General features: G+C 50.8%; 1 protein-coding gene across 6 annotated transcripts in view; it reads left to right on the top strand.

Moving 5' to 3' along the window:
• Positions 1-850: 850 nt before the first annotated feature.
• Positions 851-15,416, top strand: part of LOC146863586 (uncharacterized) — a 192,509-nt gene continuing 177,943 nt past the window's right edge. For 3 of the 6 annotated variants that reach the window (XM_085627529.1, XM_085627539.1, XM_085627544.1), the window contains exon 1: positions 858-934. The gene's annotated coding sequence lies outside the window, so the exon portion shown is untranslated. Of the gene's footprint in view, positions 935-15,416 lie in introns of all 6 variants that reach the window. The other 3 variants (XM_085627535.1, XM_085627537.1, XM_085627531.1) reach the window with 3 other exon arrangements.

Genomic DNA, 15,416 nt, shown 5'->3' on the forward strand with positions numbered 1-15,416 from the left:
GAGTGCGGCACCGTCTTCACGGACACCCGCGCTATGCAATGCAATAAGTGTTGCTTTTGGTATTGTAAATAGCAATGCCTTATAAATTTTTTTAAGGCAATGCCATTTACAATGCCAATAGCTCAAAATAATGTCATTGCGAGACCTATTGCATTGTAAATGCTTGTTAATGAGGCCTCTCTGTCTTTGGTTATTTTAATGATCAGCCAGGGTTCACGAAGGCAGTTCAAAACAAATTTTGTCTTTTATCTACTGTGTAAAATACACACTGGTTAGGGGGAAACAGAAGCTTAGGAGATGTTCTTTTTTGAACCGGCAGTGACATTCATATGCTGGTCCTGCCGGTTTGAAACCTGCCAGGCGGCCTCATCCCTGGAGCAGTGCAGGCCTGCTGCACTGGCTCTGCCAGGGTCACTTCTGCGTCAAGGAGCTCTTATCTCGGCATGCAGCCGGTTCGATTAAATAGTAAAATTCAGATGTTGTATTTGTGTTTCCACATTTAAAGCAGAACATTATGTTTTTTAATGACTTGTACAATAAATGGGTATTAAGCTAATTTGTATGTAGCTGTCGCTCGTTAAAAATAATTATTTACAAAAACAAAAAACAATAGTAATGGATAGGGAAAAGAAAGGGGAACTGAACTTAAACTACAAGTCCCAGAATGCACTTTTGACATATGCTCTAAGAGGAACAGTGCGTGTTGCTTGAATGGAGTCCTGTGGCAACCGTAGAATGGGCTACGGGTGCCCTTATCCAAAATGTCGCCCGTTCTCGGACAACAACGGTGCCCTTATCCAAGATGGTATCCGTCCTTGCGGACTATAACCGTGCCCTTATCCAAGATGGCGGACGTCCTCGGCGTACATCGGTTGACGTCTGATCCCCTGACGCAAGATGGCGCCCATCCTCACCCAAGTGGGGCGGAGAGCAGGTGAGCGCGCGGGGCAGGACCCGGGGGGGAGAGGGATTCAGGGCAGTGGGGGACGGGGGAGGGTGCAGGACAGTGAGAGGGGGGTGGGAGGAATTCAGGGCAGTGAGGGGAGAGAGGCGGGGTGCCGGACAGTGGGGGGAGGGGGTGCCGGACAGTGGGGGGAGTTTTTTTTTTTGTGTGCATCTTTTATATAGCGCGGATTCGACCCGAAGGTATCGGAGCGCTTTACACGAGCACCGTATTTACATTATACACACAGGAAATGGGAGGTGAAGTGATTTGCCCAGAATCACAGGATGTGGACACGACCCCAAGGCTCTATCCCTGGTTTCCAGCACCAAAGTCGGCAGTCTAGCCTACGGACAGTGACAGTGGGGGAGGGGAGAGGTGCAGGACAGTGGGGGAGAGGATGGGTGCAGGACAGTGGGGGGGGAGGTGCAGGACAGTGGGGGGGAGGGGCAGGACAGTGGGTGGGAGGGAGGGGGAAAGGGGGGGCAGGACAGTAGGGGGGGCAGGACAGTGGGGGGGAGGGGGGCAGGACAGTGGGGGGGAGGGGGGCAGGACAGTGGGGCAGGACAGTGGGGGGGAGGGGGGCAGGACAGGGGGGCTGGACAGTGGGGGGGAGGGGGCAGGACAGTGGAGGGGGGAGGGGGCAGGACAGTGGAGGGGAGAGGTGCAGGACAGTGGGGGAGAAGTACAGGACAGTGGGGGGAGAAGTACAGGACAGTGGGGGGGGAAGAGGTGCAGGACCGTGGGGGGAGAGGAATTAAGGGCAGTCGGGGGAGAGGTGTAGGACAGTGGGGGGAGTGATGCAGGGCAGTGGGGGGAGAGGTGCAGGGCAGTGTGGGGAGGGGAAGATCTCTTTGGTTGCGGATAGGTCCGGCTGGCTGTCAGGCCCCCAATGCTGTTGTTTAAGGGCAGGGACAGTCCCGGAGTAGCTGCGTGCCATATAAATAATCTTCATTAATTTGCTTGACATGTCCAGTTTCACTGCTTTTATTAGGGGTGGCTGGAGTTGCACTATGTGGATTTCTGTGGAGTTGCATAAAAACTCTTTGGCACAACGGCGGCTCAGATTGCAGTGAGTTCGCATGCGCGGGCGTCTGTAACCGCGCATGTTCGCAGGGCAGGCACAAGTGTCTAAATCGTTCTCTATGTATAGCGCACTCCGTTGCCAAAGTCTGTGAACGGTACAGGCCTCACACTGCTCCCCCTCCTGTCTCGACTCTAACCCCTCCTGTTCCGTCAGCTACTTGGGGTGCAGCAGTTAAGCATGACATGAAGTGCTGCCCCGACGGTTGCCCTACCACCTCCTTATCTGAATCATCCAACGGCCAGCCAGAGGATGCACTCCATGCCGCAGGAGGGGGCACCGGTTACTGCAACAGGCCAAAGGGTGCCACTGCCAGCCATTCTGCACTCAGGCTGCCCATGAAAGTGAAACCCTAGCTTGGATAACTGCAACCTAGGGGACTACCTGGCAGTACTGGAGCAGGGGGTGTGGGTGGGGGCGTGGAGGCTGACAAGCCAAAGTGTCTCAAAGCCTGGGAGTGCCCCCTGCTCAGACCCTACTCAAGTCCCGGGCTTCAGAGGGTGAGGACTTCAGGGGCTCTAGGGCATTTAGAGACATTTGGTTTTGGCTCTGAGCTCTACTCAGAGGTCTGCTGATACGTTTGGGACAGTAGGAGGCCCCAGTGGTGAGGGTGTGGCCTGAGCTGGTGAATTGATTGTGGAGCGAGGGAGGTATGTACTATTGGATAAATATGCAGGGCAGGATTCATTCTGGCACGATGCTGGTGTCACACAAGTGAAACCTCAACAGGAAGCACTTACAGAAGTAAAAAAAGCAGATGTCCGAGTTGCCTGGGGTGGGCTGGCCTGGCCTGGCAAACTCAGCTACGCTATTTGGGAGGCGGAGTAGTTTGCTGAACTCTGCGCTTCGAGCGGGGTAAACTTTGCAAGCTCTGCCAGCTTAGCGCAATTCACTGCCCACACCCAGCTTTCATATTCTAGCACTTCCTCACCTTTAATAACTAGTAGGCTTTAGGTAGATCCAAATGCTTATTTATTTGTGTTGGTACATTCAACGACCCACGCGCAGTCTGAGATATTAATCCGCTTTCCATTTGGTGAGCATTCAGTTGCCGTCATGTTTGCACCGCACTATAGTGGGCGGCACAATGGGTCTTGCAAACCTATAGTGACCTTTAACTTGCAGGCCTGGGTACACCTGGTACCATATTCATTAGACTTGTATGCAAGTTACATATGCCATTTCGGGGTAAGCACATTTTAGCATTTTGAAAGGATGAACACTGGCGCCCTATTACTAGTTAGCCAGAGTAAAATGCACCGAGTTCTGCTGCCAGTGCTAGAGGCACTCCTATGTATTCAAACCGCGTGATGACCTTTGACTACCTTTGTTTTAATTGACTTTTGGTGTTTTACTTTATCCTAGCTTGAATGTACGACATCATTGTTTCCTGCATGTTCACGTTTCCTTGAAGATTTCTCTCTCATCTCTTTGTAGTTTTAGGGTGGGGGTGCTTTCACAGAGTAGAACAGACATGCCAGGAGCAGAACATGTGGGATGTGCATTTGAAAGCAGGAGAGAGAGAGATGTAGAATGTACTTCTTGGTCTCGAAGTGCAGTGTTATAAGCAGTGTTATAAGCAGTGGTGCTCAAATGTGCATTATGTTGTACATTGGGAGATGAAGGGTGTGATGCTATAGGCAGTGGTGCACAAATGTGCATTGTGTTGTACATTGGGAAGTATTATGAAGTTCTTACTATTGACTTTGACAAGCCCTCAGGTCATTTTGAATTCTGTCAGCTAGCCTGAGCTTTTGCTCACGGTTTTACGTTGGGCGGTGCGGCTTCTAGGCACGAGCATAGGGCTGCTACTGTCACTGTTGACAATGACGATGCTATTGCTTGGAGTTTTAACACCTGACTTCTGAGACAAGCAAAAGGGAGGCACGCATTGCTTCTCAGCATATCGGCTTAAGCGATCTCCACAGAGGTAATTAAGCGCCTGACAGAGGTGCGTTATCACACCCCTGTCTCCAGCGCTCTTCACAGGAGGAGTTCAGTCTCCGAAGCATTCAGGGACACCCGTGCTTGTTTTACATCTCATTATCTTCAGCCATTTTGTTCTTTGCTTCCAAGGAGGCGAGCAGTTATTCTTCTGAAGGCTCCCTCCTCACCTGACATCCCAAAGTATTTTGAGATGAGGGAATGTGCCATGAGTTCCTCGGGGGATGCCTTTTATGAAAAGGATACATCGTTACCAAAAAAGGAAGGCTCTACAACAGGGCTGTTAGTCTCGACAGAACAAGTATTAATCTCCAGACATTATCTAGGGTTTGGCAAATTTCCTCTCAGTGGAAGTGAGAGTTCCCAGGCTGCGCTGCCTTCTCACCGTTAAGTGCCATTCTAAGTGCGTGTGAGCCCCGTGTGTATTACTTCATGCTCGACCCTTGTTACTTCATGTGTTCTGTTGGTACTCACAACCACTCTTCCTCTTTGTTTGGGAGTTTCTTTTACAGCTCTTAAACGTGTTTGGCTTGGCGCTCCCCCTTCTCGTTTCATTTAAGTGTCGGTATCCAGTCCCCGGGGACCACAGTCACAGACAGTTTTTGGATAACCACAACGTTGAAATGATTACCTTTGAGATTCCTTGTATGCACATTTATCTTCGGGGAGCATCCGGAAGTGTGGCATTATTTCTAGTCTAGAGTGCAGAAAACGAACACCCCAAAGCACCATTCATGACGATTTTATGTCTGGTGTTAGATAAGGTCTTTTGATTTAATAAAATGATATGTCTCTATATACTTGCCTGCAAGGGCTTTCAGTTAGCCTCTTTATCCATTGGTCTGTTGTGGTGTAATTCCTATAGTTCTTCAAGTCACTACAGCAAAGATCTCTGGGTCAGCCCACTAGACCAATCGCTTCCTTTCTAAGAGTGTTTCGGCGTTCTACCGAAGCGCAAGTCATCACCCACATCAAAACAAGCGCTTTCAGTGTCACGACCAGTGTGTCCTTTTTAGGTCTCGCCTGAGACAGCGCTTTAGCGCTGCTCTGGCGAGACTTATAGTAAGCGAGTTTTGGAAGTGCAAACAGTGGCTTTTCAGGCCTCCAAATACAGTGCATGTGCGCCGGGCGCGCGCACCATTTGGCATCCTGAAAAGCACTGCCAGAGCACTTTCACGGCCGCTTTGATGTCCTCAGTGAGCCGCGCGGCCACTGAGGACATCAAAGTGCACACCATTTGCCACCCCCTTCCTGCTTGTTATTGTCTAGCTAGGTGTTAAAGCGCTGCCTCCTGTGGTTTCTATCTATTTTGTTTCTCCTTCGATCCCTATCTTTCCCTTTCTCAATCTCACCCTCTCCCGGCACCACTGTGCCCGCCCCCACTCCCCCCTCCCACTCCCTCCTCGTCAGCTTCAGTGCGCGCTTGTTTCAATATTATATACTTTTAGTAACGAGCGCTGCATGCCGCCTGTGCTGGTTACTAAAAGCATAGGTCTTGTTTAATTTCTCCACTTCTCTCTACCCGGGACTGCCGCTTCCGAAGCATTTTTTCCTTCCTCCACTGTAAACAAGGTTGTTAATCTTGGCTGGGTGGGAGGGGGTAGACAGTCTTTTGCTTGAAATAAACTGCGGTGACAGAGACTGCTTCCCAGCCCGCTGCAGCCTCTTACAGGCCCCAACTTCTTGCCCCTCCCCTCTTAGCTCGGACTCCTGTCGGGGACTTAATCTTCACTCTCACCTTTTGTTTTTACGTACCTGGCCTTCTCTCCCTCCCCCGCCGTTTGAATCAGGTAAGCTGCATGATTTCAGCCCCGACCCCCAAAGCCAGATGAACTGGTTATTCCCGTTTTATCAATATTCAGTGATCAACAGAAGTTCAATGTTTCAAAATATTGTCTGAAACGCGGAGCACGTCTGCATTAACTACTCATTATTTGAATTCAAATACTCCACAGGAAAGGACTACACATTGGCTTTGTGCACGCGTTCTTGCATCTTTGCTTGCAAGTCTACGCTTTTCTTTGCAGCTAGTGGGGTGCTTTTGGTAGGTAAACAATAAAATATTACCTAAGAAATATCTTTGTTAGAAAGAAAAGGGAGAAGAGCGGAATTATAAACCGCCTAATGTTTGTTGTGCAGTTTGTTACATTTTGACTTGTGTTTTATCGTAGCAGACAGAACGAGAGATGACAAGTTGTAGCTGCGTGTCATTTTGCCTCACACGTTCTGACCGTGTATGATTGATCACGTATTTTTCGCCCATTTAAAATATGTTTTTGCAAATGGCCCAACCTCACGAGGGGAACTTTCAGTCATCCCTTGTAAATGGCAGCTTCCCATCAGAGAACGCCATGTACAAATCTCTGTGCCAATGAGGGTGAACACATTCTGGCATACCTGGAATCAGGCGCGCAACACCCATTGGACTCACAGGGCTTCAGCCCCCCCCCCCCCCCCCCCCTCCCCCCCCGTCGTGTGTGGCAGCCCGGGATGAGACCGCTTCCCGGGCAGACACAAAGCCGTGCCCGAGCACTTCACAGGTCTTTAAAAGACCATTTGCATGTTAATGAGGCTTCGCTGTTGTTTCACCCCTTCTAAGAGCCCCTGCAGCCGCCTAGATTCAGCCCCCCCACCCCCGAAATCAGCGCCACTCTGCCTACTGTTTAAAGATTCAGCCCCCCCCCCCGAAATTTTTGCTTAGCCCTCCCCGAAATTTGGCTCTAGTTGCGCCTCTGCCTGGAATTTAATTCGGATTAAAAAGGAGAAATGAAACTTAAAGCACGTACTCAGTACATACATGCACTCGTCACCGCACAGCTATCTCACAAACATAATAACAGTACAAAGTGGCTCAGAGAGTTAAACATCGCGGCTGACTTGGGATGTTATAGGTGGACCATACTTCTAAGGTGGGTAAATGTTACAGCTTTACAATGTGTAATGGCAACAGTTGCCGTTTCTATTTAACGCACCTAGAGGTGACAGGAGCGACGCTTTAAAAAAATGTTTTTCTTCTTAACCTTTGTCTGTTTGGGTGAGCTCCTTTCAGGCATTGGTTTGTCCGGTTGTCCGTTATGTTTCAGGGCCAGCCTAGAGGATTTTGCAGATGATTAGATTACCCAATTTACACTTTGAATTGGTGATGCACTGGAAAAAGGTTCATGTTCGCATGCCCTTTGCCAAAGCCAGCTTTTACCTGCTTTCTGAACTAATTCTGACAAATCGACATCCCCTACCCATCTTGCACATCAGCCACACTCTCGTACTTGCCAAAACACATATTCAGGCGGGAGATCCCGATTTTTAAAGCCAAAAGTTACTTTATTTTTGCTTTCTCCTAACTGAAATTACCTCCTCTTCAATGCACGTTAATGGGGAAATAAATTCTCCCATTTATTTATTCTTTTAATTTTAAATTTACATCTTTCGTTTCTACACATGTTGGCATGCATGCACTGTGTCCTGAGTATTATATTTTCTCTGCATGGCATTGAGAATGAGATGAAACGTGTCCTTGTAATGTCCACATATTTAGTTCAATACCTTAAGACATGATGAAATACTTGCCCCCACATATATACTGTTTTTAGTTGCAATGTTGATGCACAGGCTCCAAAATGGCTGCATATATTTGTGGCTTTGTACATGAACTCTCAAGGTAATGGATACGGTTATTCGTATGAAAGCACATTTTTTTTAAATTAGGTATTATTTATGTATGCATTTGTTTAGTTGAATACTGCCATGAAATGTCACCACAGATTGACTAGAATTAAGCCCAATCCCTTATCCATATAGTTGCACACCTTGTGACTAACATGTTTTCATCTGACTAGTGGTGCAGTCGCACACAGAATGTTATAGTACTGTTGACTTGCATCAGCGCACTTGTCTTTTTTGGAATGTATCTATAAATGTTTCCTGAGCATGTATTCTTTTTTTTTTTTTTTAAAAAACCTTTATTCTGTAAAATCATTGACACAGCTATTCAGCCGACAACCCGGAGGTACGGCAGCTTTAAAAACACAACACATGCTAGCGTCAACATTCCAATGACAGAAGAATCGAAGGTTCTGTTTTAAATAAACACAAATCCAAACCTAAACACAAGCAAGGCGATGAGTACCGTTAGCACCAGAAGGGGTTCTCATCAGGGGAGGCGAGCCCCATTTCGTCTAACAGGCACAGGTCTGTAGTAAGGGAAGGGAGGGGAAGTCAGAGACTCAAGAAAACCTACACATATCAGCAAGAAGTTCAAAGCCGCAAAGAAAGCTAAGGGGAAAGCTGCTCCTCGGGCGGATCCGGGGCCGGGGGCAGGCATATGCCCCCTCTGTACTGGTTCCAGCGCCCCCATACAGAATGCCATTTCCGAGGGCGCCCTCGAGCACAATACACTGTCTTCTCCCTAAACATGCTCCAATCCATGTTTTCCATCCATGCTGTCGATGTAGGAGGCCCAGTAGCGCCCCACAGACGAGCAATGTCGCGCTTGGCAATCATGTTACCCAGGGTCACCCACTGAGTCTGTGCCGCGTCGTGGTCAGTAGGACCCCAAACATTCAGAAGACAACACCGCGCCTCAGGCTGCATGACGATGCCCGTCACCTCCCCCATCACCTCGTGAATGCGCCTCCAAAACTCCATAATCGCACCGCATTCCCAAATAATATGTAGGAAGGTGCCCACCATACCACAGCCTCTCTTACATAAGCCCTCCTCAGAGAAACCCATATGGACCAGCCTGGGCCCCGTCACGTAGACCCTATGGAGTATTTTAAGCTGCACCAACCGCAGGCGCGCGGGGATCGCGACCTCTTTGGGAGAGGAAACTGCGTACTGCCAGTCCTCGTCATCTAGTTCAAGTCCATCCCTGGTCCATTGAGCACGTAACCCTAGGAGAAGATCTGCCCGAACATTAATAAGTTTCTTATAAATGAGCGAGATCTTACTCTCTGGCATATGGCCATCCAGGATCCGGTCCTCCAACGGGGAGGACTCGGGCACCTTCTCCCCGTCTACAAGAACTGACCGCAAGGCGTGGAACACTTGAGCGTATCGGAAGAACTCCTTGCTCCCCAGCTCATACTCCTGCTGCAGCTCCTCGAATGATTTTATCCTACCCTTAACCAAGAGATCTCCAACCCTGGATATGCCGATCAGGTCCCATTTCTCAAACCCTTTTGTGTGCCAAAGCTTACCCAGAATATCTGAGTCAAATAGAGGGGTGGCGAGGGTAAGCTTACCCTTCCAACCCAGCGAATCCGTCGCAACCTTCCATACATGCACAGCAACCCTAGTGGGCCCCGTTAGGGTTAAGTCTGACGACTTCGAATACAGCGCTCTGGAGTAGTTACCCCCACGTAGCAACCATCGGTCCATGGCGAAACCAGGGCTCAGCGCCGGACCATATACACCATGGTTAATCGCACTCAACTGGGTGGCCCAATAATAACGTCGGATGTCCGGAAGCGCAATACCCCCGTCGTACCACGGAAGCGTCAACTTAGCAATCGCTATACGCGGACGCCCTTCCCACAATAGCGCGCGCTGGTGGCTTTCAACCTCGCGGAAGTAACTGGCCGGGACCCAGTCAAGAGTATTCTGCAGGGCATAGAGGAAACGGGGAAGAGACATCATCTTGAACAGAGCGGCACGGCCAAGGAGGGAAAGCGGCAACCGCCGCCAGCCCGCCACGTCCCGCCGCAGACGCGCCAAGGGAGGGAGCAAGTTCTTCTCGTACCGCAAGATGGGATCGATGGAAATATAGATCCCCAAATACAAAAAGCCCTGCTGGGCTATCTGGAGCGGGCAGTTGCGCGGGACAGGCGGGACATCACCACACAGGACATACAAGTAGGACTTCCCCCAATTAATGACAAGACCAGAGTTTCTACCAAAAGAAGTCAAGACGTCACAAACCACAATCGGAGATTTCTTAGGCGAGGCGAGGTATAGCAGAATGTCGTCGGCGTAAAGTGAAATACGGTCTTCCTGGTCAGGCGACCAGCGAATCCCACGTATGTCCGGGTGCCATCGCAGCCACGCCGCCAGCGGCTCAAGAGCAAGAGCGAACAATAACGGCGACAGGGGACAACCCTGCCGGGTGCCTCTCCCGAGCTCAAACGGTGCCGACGCCCGCCCGTTCACCACGATGCTGGCGAGAGGTCCCTCATAGAGCAACCTCACCCAGCCCACAAATCCAGGCCCAAAGCCGAACTTGGCTAGCACAGCCCACAGGTACGCCCACTCCACCGTATCAAAGGCCATCGTGGCATCGAGGGACGCCACCACAGCCGGCTCCCGCATCGTGCCCGTCCTGGCAATCACACCATGAAGGCGTCTAAGATTCAGTGCAGTGTTACGGTGCGGGATAAAGCCCGACTGATCCGGGTGGATCAAGTCGCCAAGCACCCGGACCAGGCGGTTAGCAAGGAGCTTAGCAAGGATTTTCGGCTCGGCATTGAGAAGTGATATCGGCCGATAGGAGCCTCACTTGTCACGGGGCTTACCATCTTTATGTATTACCACGATCGTCGCCAGCCGCTGGTCGAGCGGAAGAAACCCACTCACCCGCGCCTCCACGAACATGGCGCGCAGGTGAGGAGCCAACTTATCCGGATGAAGCTTATACAGCTCAACCGGCAAACCATTTGGGCCCGAGGCCTTACCGGAGCGCAACGCGCGGATGGCACCAGCCACCTCGTCGACAGTTATATCACCATCGAGGTCATCCCTATCAATGGCAGAAAGGCAGGGCAAAGCGATATCCTGCAACAGGTCACACGAATCCTCAGTCGGCCTGTCCGAGACCGAGGTGTATACCGTGCGAAAATGGTCCGAGAAACACTGAACTATACCGTCAGGGTCAGTAACAACCTCTCCCCCATCCGTAGACAACTCCGGCACCACTCGATTGACACGCTCTTTTTTGTCCAGCCACGCCAGCAATTTCCCGTCCTTATCGCCGACATCATACAGTCGACCCTGCTGTTCCCTATGAAGGGTCTGAGCAGCGTTCGTCACCAGATCCCTATATTCCCGTTGCTTCAGACTCAAATTATGCAGTGTGGCCGGTGTAACATCCTCGTCCAAGGCCACTTCCAAGGCCGCTATCTCGTCCTCTACTTGCGTCACCTCGGCATCTCTCCGCCGCTTGGCAGCCACTACCAGGGAAAGGGCCTCCCCTCTCAACACAGTCTTAAAAGCTTCCCACAAGGACACCGCCGATTCGACTGAACCCTGATTCTCTTGAAAATAACGGTCAACTGACTTCAGCAACGCACTGCGCAGCTTGGGGTCACGAAAATACCAGGGGTTTTTGGGAGCCACCCTGCCCCCCGCCACCCGGCCAATATTCAAGCGGACCCACACCGGTGAATGATCAGAAATGCCCCGGGCCAGGTGCCTAGCCTCAGATACCAAGGAGGCGTGCGCAGCCAGAGTGAGCAAGTAATCAATCCGGGAGAGACTCCCGTGGGCCCCGGAATGAAAGGTATATTGTCTCTGAGTGGGGTGCCGTAGCCTCCAACAGTCTACCAGACCAAAAGTGTCTATAAAATCAGGAAGCCACTTCTGAGCACCCCCGGTGTCCCTGGGCGGACACCTATCAAGCATTCCAGAACCAACCGCATTGAAGTCTCCTCCCACCACCAGCGTACCTTCGGGGAGTTCCAACAAGACCTTGCCCAGATCAGCAAACGTAGAGGCCTGCAGGGCAGGAGGGACATAAACAGAAACCAATACCAACGTTCTGCCCTCCCACCTCCCCGCCACAGCCACAAAGCGCCCCCTATCATCAGCAATGGTGGAATCAACCTCGAATGGTAGGGAAGCTCTAACAAGTATGCCCGCACCCCTGGAGCCCGAGGAGAACCCCGAGTGAGCAATGAATTTATAGCCCTTTCTGTTGAGTGCATAACACGTATTCCCTATAAGATGGGTCTCCTGCAGGAGGACCACATCTGGCGAGGTCCGTTTCAAGAATTGCAGGACTATCCCCCGTTTAATACGGTCCCCTAAGCCATTAACATTCCAGCTGATTATGCTTAAGCCCCTATCCCCCATCCCCGAACACAAAGAGACCTCCACCCCCCCCCGGAGAACCATGATCGGACAATGCTGACAATTGCTACGCCTTGCAAGAAAAGAAACACACCCCCCAACAACAACCTCAACATCCCAAATCCCCCCCCCCCCCTCCCTGCACCAGCTTACAAAGCCCCCCCAACTTGCAGTGTGCCTGTCGCCCTATCAAAAACAAATCTACAAAAAGTACCCCAAGGGAGGAAAGAGCTCCTATCTTCCCCCCGCCGCCCTCTCATTACTGCAGGAAGGTGCGAGTCACTGTCCGGGGCTGAGTCAGTACGTGCCAACACCGGAGATATCACTTCTGTCCATCACGATCGCCTTCCGCTCCGTCCACGCTGTCCCGGCCGGGCCGCCTCCGAGGGAGCGCATCCAACCAGTCCCCTGCCATATCCAGTGATTCGAAGAAGAAAGTCCGGTCCTCATACACCACACGTAACCTGGCGGGGAAAAGCATGGCATACTTCAGGTCCATATCCCTGAGCCGCCGCTTCACCCCCAGGAAACTCTGCCTCTGTTTCTGCACCATCTGGGTGAAGTCAGGATAAAAACTCACAGAGGCGTTCTGAAAAGGGACCGGGCCTGTCACCCTCGATGCTTGCAGGATATCGTCTCGATCCCGAAAATTAAAGATCCGGGCTACAATCGGTCTCGGGGGGGGGCTCCCACCTTAGGCCGTCCTCCAGGCACTCGGTGAGCCCGCTCCACCGCAAAGAACTTGCTGAGGCCCTTAGGCGCGAGATGATTCACCACCAAATCCTCGACGAGTAAGTCCACAGAGACATCCTCTGAGGTTTCCGGGACCCCAATAAGGCGCACATTATTGCGCCGGGCCCGACCTTCGAAGTCCTCGAGCCGGCGGGCGGAGAGGTCACTCGCGGTTCGCAACTTACGAACCTCAGCCTGAAGTTCCGAGACATCGTCCGCTAGACCAGTGGTCTTGAGGTCCAGGGACTTGACCCGCTCGTTGGTTTTGCCCAGGTCCGCGCGAATCAAGTTGACATCGATCAGAATCATGTCCACCTTGTGCGCCAGGGTCTCAAACTGTCGCCCAATCGAAGATTGCATCCCATCTATCGCCCCTTTGATATCCTGCAGCGATAGCTCCGAGGCAGGGGGTGAATCGGCCTTCTGCGCTTCCAGCGACTGTCCTGATCCACCGGGTGACCCCTTCTGCTGGGCATAACGATCCATATTGTTGGATTGGGTATAGCCTCCCCGCCGGGTAGTCTTAGACTTCGACCTGTCCGCCTCCGATTTGGTCGACATCCCGAACAGCAGGACAATCAAGTGCCAAAGGCCGTCCCTCGCGCAGCTAGAGGCAACAGGGTCAAATAGGACTACCACAGTCAATCAGGACCGAACTGAGGTCCTCCAGTCAGAGGAGGATATGCGTGAAGCGCTCCCAAGCCAGAGCAAACAAAGGGCGAGAAAGCGAAAGTGCAGCGGCATCCGTCCGTCAGTTCACACCTCCTAGGGCCGCTGTTGTTCAATTAGTGGCCGGGCATCCTGCCAACGCAAGCCCCTGGCATCCTTCGGAGGTAGGCCGCAGTCTTCCGCCACGCACAACTTCGGTCCCCGGTGGGCGATCCTCGCCCGGACAGTGTCAGTCGCCCCAGCTGTGACTCATCCGCAAGATTCCGTGCATGAAATTCAGGATTTAGGACAGGATAAGTGCCGGAGGGCGCGAGGGTAGCGGGAGCTCCGGGCTCACGCGGCCATCTTGGTCAAGCGCTAGGCTCCTCCCCCCGAGCATGTATTCTTGAAGTAGACTGCATGACCCAGTGTGTAGTAATTGTATATCTATTCAATCCCTGGCAGCACAGCACCCAGGCTAATGTGCTGCTTGGCTAAAAACTCTAACTATCCATTGTCTGAATTCAGCTCGATTGGGCTATCACTGTGCTTAGAAATATCAAAAACAATCTACAGAAGAATCTACATCAATTCAAATTTTATTTATTATTTTCTTTTGCAAATTCTATCTGTCTTCTTTTTTTTTGGGAATTACAAATACATTTTTTTAAGGTGGTAATAAAAGTCACCATAATTTTCTCTGTGTCCATATATATAATACAAATAGTGCAAACATGAATACAGTACTATTAAATGTGCAGATTTGTGCAAGAAAAAACATACAATATAACAATATTAAATTTGTCCCCATATCAATATCTCATTAATACAAACCTCACATCCAGTCATAGCATACCACACATTCTCATTCACACATCACATTCATTGTTTTCCAGCTTAAAAATGGCTTGCTACAGAAAGAACTCATGGTGAAGATTCTTCTTTAGTACCATGGTAATGCCGCCAGCTGGAGAATGGAACAGGCCGACGCACGTTTCAGTGGATACCTGTCATTCAATCCACCTTCTTCAGGACCGCTTGCTTTCTTAAAGTTAATGCAGCGGAGGTTGATTAGGGGATCAATTGATATGTGTCAAGATGATTTCCTTGTTTAAATATTGTCTTGCTTCTTCTGAAGCTCTTATATCCCACTCTGCCTGGAGCAACAAGGTCATCCAGTCCTGATTTTATTTGCGTTATGGTATTTATAGTCTTGAGTTCATAACTGGGGAAACAAAACAAGCCCCAAATTACAAAGATACATTCAGGCAGTGCCCTGCCGTTCCCGCCCACTTCGACCACTGATTCAGAGAGATTTAGTAAGGGGCACAAGACCTTAGGAATGCGGTTTATGGCCAGTGCATGTGAGGCATTCAAGCGCGAAGCTGGCATCTGGCATCGGACTTGAAAGCAGCAGACTGCTTTCGCCAGCGCACGCTCGGCCTCACTTCCTGCATCCCCTCTTACAACAATTAACTTTCGTTATAACTCACACCCCATATGCTCGTTCCCTCCCACCCTTCCTTTGATGTCCGCTTTTCTTGTTGTTTACAAACCACACCACACACTGCTGCACGCCACACACTGCTGCACGCCACATACTGCTGCACGCCGCACACTACCGCACGACGCACACTGCCGCATTACACACTGCCGCATTACACACTGCCGCATTACACACTGCTGCATTACACACTGCTGCATTACACACTGCTGCATTACACACTGCTGCACGCCGCACACTGCTGCACGCCGCACACTGCTACACGAAACACTGCTGCACGCCGCACACTGCTGCACGCCGCACACTGCTACACGCCACACACTGCCGCACACTGCTGCATGCCGCACACTGCTGCACTCCACACACTGCTTTTATGCGAGTTTATGCTACTGACATTGCAAATGACAATGCCTTTTATTTGTTTTAAAACCAAAACATAAATAAAAGCCATTGTAATTTTACAATGCCAATAGCTCAAACTCTTATAAATGCGAGACCTA

This window comes from Triturus cristatus, chromosome 2_1 (assembly GCF_964204655.1).
Source record: "Triturus cristatus chromosome 2_1, aTriCri1.1, whole genome shotgun sequence".
In the NCBI taxonomy this organism is placed as follows: Eukaryota; Metazoa; Chordata; class Amphibia; order Caudata; family Salamandridae; genus Triturus; species Triturus cristatus.